Below are 7,608 nucleotides of genomic sequence, written 5' to 3' on the forward strand. Positions count from 1 at the left end.
AGGCTACGGGACCTGAACCTGTTCAGCCTCCACAAGAGAAGGCTGAGAGGGGATCTTGTGCCCATCTATAAACTGGTCAAGGGAGACCAGCAAGCACTGGGGGAGTCCCTGTTCCCCTGAGCACTACCAGGAGTGACTAGAAATAATGGTCACAAGCCGGCAGAGGGTAAATTCAGATTAGACATCAGGAGGCACTACTTCACTGTCAGGGCGGTTAGGATCTGGAACCAACTTCCAAGAGAAGTGGTGCTGGCTCCTACCCTGGGGGTTTTTAAGAGGAGGCTAGATGTACACCTTGCTGTGGGTACAGAAATCTGGGGAAGGCATGTGCCCCCCTCAACATGTCACCTATGGCACCTGACCCCTCCCTGGGATTGCATGCAGTGGCAGGGAACCAGCTCCTGCACTAACCTCCCCGGATGAGTCACCAGGGGCTCCGTCCCACTCCCTGGCTACGGCTTCCGGCTATGCATTATTGCCCAAAAGCCTGCGAGCGCCATACCCTGCAGCTGGTCAGCACCCGCAGCCCCAGCTATCAACTCTGCTTCACTCCCTCTCTCATTGTGGGGCTTAGCATGAGTCACCGCTACAATCTGCCCTCCCCGCACCCTGCCTATGCCTGCCTCCCGCATGGATTTACCTGCAGGTAGCTGCCAGAGGTGCTCTCCACCATGCTTCCTGGAAGATGTATTGATGACCATATATGTGCATGTGTGCATACACACACATGGGTGTGGTGCCCCCTGAATCTGATCAGCCTCCTCCCGCTTCCTCCAGCCCAAAGCAGCTACTTGCATGCTGGAACTCTGCCAGCCTGCAAGGGGAAACCTGCATTGTCCTGCATTTTTCTTCTTTAAAGGAGAAAATCCACTTTTTTCCATGGCAAACAGAAAAGCAAGGACCCTGCTAATCACCTTCTTCTCCTCCAAGTGCTTAGAAATGGATTCCTGGAAGACCTGTTCCATGATCTTTCCAGGACTGAGGTGAGTCTGACTGGTCGGTAGTTCCTTTTCTTAAAGATGGCCACTACATTTGACCTTTTCCAATGATCTGGGACCTGGTCCAGTTGTCGTGAGTTTTCAAATATAATGGCCAACAGTTCTGCAATCACATTGGCCAACTCCCTCAGCACCTTTTGATGCATCGCATCTGGCCCCATGGACTTGTACATGTCCAGCTTCTCTAAACAGTCCCTAAGCTGTTCTTTCACCAGTGTTGGCTGCTCACCTTCTCTCCAAACTGTGCTGGCAGGTGCAATAATCTGGGAGCTGTCCTTGCTTTTGAAGACTGAGGTGAAAAGGAATTGAATACTTGAGCCTTTTCCATCATGTGTCACTAGGTTGCCTCCCCCATTCAGTAAGGGATTCATACCTCCTGAAATACCTGTAGAAAGCCTTCTTGTTACCCTTTATGTCCCTTACTAGCTGCAGCTCTAATTGCACTTTGGCCTTCATGATTTTATCCCTGCATTCCTGAGCAGTGCTCTTATACTCCTCCCTAGTTGTTTGTCCAGGTTTCCACTTCCTGTAAGCTTCCTGTTTGTAGCTCACTAAAGAGTTCCTTGCTAAGCTAAGCCAAGCTGGTCTTCTGCCATACTTGCTAGTCTTCCTGCACATCATGATGGTTCATTCCTATGCCCTCAGTGAGGCTTCTTTAAAGTACAACCAGCTCTCCTGGAGTCCTTCCCCCTCAGACTGGCCTCCCAGGGGATCCTGCCCAGCATTTCCCTGAGTCAAAGTGCTTTTCTGAAGTCCAGCATCTGTAGTCTGTGGCTCTCCTTCCTCCTTTCCCCAGATTCCTAAGTTATCACCAGGGATCCTGGTTTTCTCTGTTTAAATATCCCAAATTCTCTCATTTAACCCCTTTCTCCATTCTCTGATTTAAAAACCCCATGGTTTTTTGCAGTTAAAATGAAATGCATATATATTTGTGTGTGTGTATGTATATGACTATACGTATCAGTTGAACACAATGTTTTATTGATATGTTTACAACTGTAAAGCAGTTTGCAAGCCTACCACTACCTTAATCACTATAAGACAATAAATTATAAATATCTATATATTTTGGCATTTGATTTTTATTTTGGTTTTCTCATGTAAAATGAAAACACCCCCTCCCCCTTTTGCTCACCAAGATATAGGTCCAGCTGTGCCTGTCCCCCCCTGCTGTTTTGTGATGTTGAGCAGCCCTGATATTCTGATGCCCTGCCCCTGTCATTGTCCCTCACTCCTGACCCTGAGCCTTCCCAGGCCCTGCCAGTGCCCCTCAGTCCTGATCTGCAGCCCCCTGCTCCCCGCAGCCCTGCTGGGAGGAGGCCCCCAGCTGCCCTCTGCCCCTCCCCGCCCTGCACATTTACAGGATGCTGGTCTGTGGGGACACAGTGGGGACAGCCTCCAGCATGGGAGGCATGCAGTGTACTTCATGCATAAACACAGGCAGCATCTGCGGTACCACATGATGCCCTATGCTACCAGCTGGGGCTGGGCAAAGAGGATCAGTGGCAGAGAGGACCAGTGCAGTGCTCCACAGCAGCACCATGAAGCTGAACGTGGCTCTAGCCTGGGCATTGTTACAGGCAGCAGGAGTACGGTGAGGGGCTCCAGGTGCTCTCCATTCTGCCTGGGTCAGAGAGTGGCAGCTGTGGCTCATGCAGGCAGCAGCGGAGCAAACCTGGCCCTGGCACAGGCTGGATGGAGGAGGAGGGGACACCTGTGGCACCCCCTCCCCCAGGCTGGGGTTCCCACACACCATGCCAGGCAGCCTGACCATGGGTCCCTGCCCCACCAGCAGTGTCTCCCAGTCACCCTGCCCTTGCCATTTCCCCTGAGAGCATGGGCACTGGCCCCCAACACTGCCAGCCTGGCCACTCAGATTCCCACTGCCCCCCAACGGTCCCCCCCCCACTTGCCCCACTGGAGGGGTAGGCAAATCTGGGTGAGCCCTACTGGTAGAGTTGGGCTCACTGGTGGCATCAAGTGCCCTTGCCCCAGCCCTAGCACCCAGACTCCTTTCCCTAGCACTGGCAGGCACCTGCTACCTACTCCAGACACCCCAGCTACACACACACACATATCCTACCCCCACACAGCCCCCCACTGTCCCACATTCTCCCCCTTTAAGGGGAAAATCTGTCATTTTTCCGTGTTTTTCATAGTTTCATAGTTGGTAGGGTTGGAAGGGACCTGAGAAGGTCAAGTCCGACCCCCTGCCATGGCAGGAAAGAGTACTGGGGTCAAACAGCCCCGGCAAGGTGTCTATATAGCCTCCTTTTGAAGACCCCCGAGGTTAGGAGCCAGGGACACGAATCGGGGCAACAACCCTGTGCCCTGTGCTTTGGGGGGCCCTGCAGAGCCTCGTAGATTGGCTGCAGTGACTCCGCACCGCCACCGGCTTCACATCCGGCTGCTTGGCACCCGCCTCCCTACCACTGAATCTGTCGCCAGCTTCCTTACGTCTGGGGGCAGGGCCTCAGACAGGTTGATTTGCCCTGGGCCCTGCCCCCTGCTTGAGTTGTCTCTGACAGCAGGGCATGGGGATGCAGCCTGGCCAGACTGGCACAGGCTGGGGCCTGGTGTGAGTGGGTAGAGCAGGGCTGTGAGACTCACTGCTGCCACCGCTGATACCACCAGGAGCCCCAGACCAGCCACACCACCATACAGTAATGTCGTGTCACTAGCAGCATGAGGAGTAATGGACAATGTGGAGGACCAAGCTGCCCTCACCTCTTCCTGCCACCAATCACTTGTACCAGGTCGTAGCTCTAGGTTGGGTGGGGTGCAGTTCAGGTGGCCTGAGGGGAATGGTGGTGGTCAGGCCATGGGTGCGGGGTACAGCGATGGTCTGACACATGAACAGCTGGCAGTGGAAGGAGCTGAGGGCAGCATGGACTCCCACGCCCCATCCATTACTCCTCATGCTGTTGGTGGCATGGTGTTACTCCATGAGGTACAGCTGCCATGGGGGTTGTAGCAGTAGTGGCGGTGGCAGCAGCAAGTCTCACTACCCTTTCCACATTCCTGTGCTGGGTCCTGCCCACTGCTATGAAGGTGGTCTGGTTGCTATTCCAGCCAGGCTGCAGCTCTGTACCTTGCTATGGTCATACATATCTGGGGGGGGCAAATGCCCCCCCATGCATTGTTTATGATATTGGCTATGGGTATCTCCTCTGCCCCACACACATCTCCTCCCTGCCCCACACTCCCCTCTTTCCCACATACTGGGAGGCTACAGCCTGGGAGTGGGAGACAACAGGTCAGGAGTAAGGAGCAGCAGTAGGGTTGTGGGGGCTATGGCTTGGGATTGAGGAGCACTAGCATATCAGGGCTGCTCAGCACCACAAAGTAGTGTGGGGGGACAGCTGCCACTGGACCCACATTTTGGTGAGCAAAGGGGGCAGAGGGAGCTCTGATTTTTTATGATAATAAAACACTAAATCAAATGCCAAAAAATATAGGTATTTAGAATTTATTTTATTATAATAATTGAGTCATTGATAGGCTTCCAAATTACTAGGAAAACCAGGATTCCTCATGATTAGGCACAGTCAAGCATGGATTCACCAAGGGCAAGTCATGCCTGACAAACGTGATTGCCTTCTATGATGAGATGGCTGGCTCTGTGGATCCAGGAAAAGCAGTGGATGAGATATACCTTGACTTTACCAAGGCTGAATACAGTCTCCCTAAACATTCTTACCAGCAAGCTAAGGAAGTTTAGGTTGGAAAAATGGACTAGAAGGTGGACAGAAAACTGGCTGGATCATTGAGCTGAAAGGGGAGTAATCAATGGCTCAATGTCTAGTTGGCTGCTGTATCAAGCAGAGTGCCCCAGGTGTTGGTCCTGGGACTGGTTCTGTTCAATACCTTTATCAGTGACCTGGACGATGGTATGGAGTACACCTCAGCAAGTCTGCAGATGACACCAAGCTCGGAACAGTAGTAGATATGCTAGAGAGTAGGGCAAGGATTTGGAGAGACCTAGACAAATTGGAAGATTGGACCAAAAGAAATCTCATGAGGTTCAATAAGGCGAAGTATAAAGTCCTGCACTTAAGATAGAACAATGTACCTAGTACAGGCTGGGGACCAACTGACTAAGCAGGAGCCCTGCAGAAAAGCACCTGGGTGTTACAGTGGACAGTAAGTTGGGTTAGAGTCAACAGTGTGGCCTTGTTGCAAAGAAGGCTTATGGCATTGGGCTTATGTTTACAAGTCTTTTAAGTAGTGACACAGCTGTTCATTCCCCACCAACAGCCAAGCTGTTTGTTTGTTATCTTTTGCAATTTTCTGTTACTGAAAAGAGAGTCAAACTGATTAAACTGTCACCTTTTACACTGGGCTGAATTAGTAGAACTCTTGTCAGCAGATCTAGGGAAGTGTTTATTCCCCTTTATTTGGCACTGATGAGGCCACACCTGGAGTACTGTGTTCAGTTTTGGGCCCTCCACTACAGAAAGGATCTGGACAAATATTACCTGAAGGGTTGTTCCAAAGAGGATGGAGCTAGACTGTTATCAGTGGTGACAGATGACAGAAAAAGGAGCAATGGACTCAAGTTGCACCAAAGGATGTTTAGGTTAGATATTAGTATAATCTTTCTCATAAGGAGGATAGCAAAACTAAAACAGGTTACCCAGAGAGGCGGTGGAAGCTCAATCCTTGGAGGCTTTTAAGACCCTCGTAGACAAAGCTTTGGCTGGGATGATCTAGTTGGGGATGGTCCTGCTTTGAGAAGGGGATTGGACTAGATGATCTCCTGAGATCCCTTCCGATCTTAATTTTCTATGATTCTATAAAGTTATTTTTTATATGGGAATAAATTATTTTTCCCCTAGCAACATTTCTCTTGTTGCTTAAACATTGAGAAGAACAGAGCATTGGACCATTAAATTCCCTGGTGACTCAGATGTTTGCAATAGTTTGCCCTGAACCGATATTTAGCGCTGAACTTTTTAAAAAGTGTTACTGAATCTTGTTGTTTGTTTTGGGGGTTTCTGGTCATTTTTCTGTGTTGTGGAGATATATATATATCTCCACAACACAGAAAAATAACCAAAAAACCCAAAACAAAACATATATATATAAAACCTATTTTAATCTTTCATGTATTTGTTTCTTTCATTAAAAATATTGCTATCAGTACACAAGATTAAACCATAACTGACCTGTCTTTAAAGTGCCTTATTTCACTGAAGTTATTCTTATTGGACACAGGGCTAAACGTATAGAAACATGGGCCCCCTGTACACGAGACACTGACTGTGCAGTAGCTCATTACTACTGCACAGTAGTGTCACAGGCACAAAGCACCATTCAGTGACACTACTACACAGTAACTCTGATTACTGCATAGTCATTTAGTACTTATGTATACTACTAAATGTACTAAATAACTGCTCAGTAACAACCATGCAGTCAGTGTGTCGTGTAGACCCGGCCATAAATAGCCAAAATGTGTTTCAGTTTTTCTGTTCTATCTTTTTGCATTGCCTTTTGGAATTGAAATATTATATATAATACTTTTAACAAAAGGTGAACAAGCATAGATTTTTAAACTGTATTTGAATGAAGAATTTAAAATGATATAGGAAACATCTGATAAAGGGACATTTGAAAGAAAATGTGGCCAGAATCCATCATCCTGATCAATACCCTATCTCTAACAGAGTTACTCTGATTTATACCAGCTGAGACTATCCCTGTATTTGTAGCTCAACAATGTCTCCTTTAAGGAAGGAATATGAATGTAATATTTCTGTGAGCTACCCCACTAGAGTGTACTGAGAGGGAACCAGGCAAACCACTTGTGCGTCTTTGCTATATTTCCCCTGAATGTCAGCTGAAGCTAGAAAGTGACACATTCTTTTGGTTATGTACTAGACAGATGGTGTATCTAGCAAGTAACATTTTTAATGTCACGATTAGCTTATGCGCTTAGAAGTTTTGGTAAGACTAGAAATGGCTCCACTGAATCCTGTTGTAAGTTTTACTTTCTTGGCATTTTTGTTACCATGGCTGTCTTGTTGCAATAAATATAGAGTTGGGAATAGAAAATTCATCAGAAAAATGTTATCTCCTGACGATTATTTCGTATCAAGAAATAAAAGAATGAACAATTTTACACAGTCATTTATTTTAACCCCTTTTTACTGCTGCTCATTTTTAAATGAAAAGGTCTTCTTTTCTCAAAGCAGAAAATATAATTTCCTGTTATGCTGGGTGAGACATATGAAACCGGGTCTATTTAGTTGCTTCCCTTTACAGGTATTTTGATGGACTGCCAAGAATGTTCTTCCCACAGGCTACATTGGTTAAATTGCCTCTAATTTGCTCAGGGAAAATCTAGTTTTGTAAGAGAAATGTTTGAGTTTGTCTCTTTTTGCTACACAAGCAGGTTATAGCTGTTTGGCATCTAAAATCATATGTATACTAGGAACAGTCATGAATCTTATAGTTTCATAGTTTCTAGGGTTGGAAGGGACCTGAGCAGGACATCAAGTCTGACCCCCTGCCATAGCAGGAAATAGTACTGTGGTCAAACGACCCCAGCAAGGTGTACATCTAGCCTTGTCTTAAAGACCCCCAGGGTAGGAGCCTGCACCACTTC

Source organism: Crocodylus porosus, unplaced genomic scaffold (assembly GCF_001723895.1).
Source record: "Crocodylus porosus isolate Cpor-Errol unplaced genomic scaffold, CroPor_comp1, whole genome shotgun sequence".
Lineage (NCBI taxonomy): Eukaryota > Metazoa > Chordata > Crocodylia > Crocodylidae > Crocodylus > Crocodylus porosus.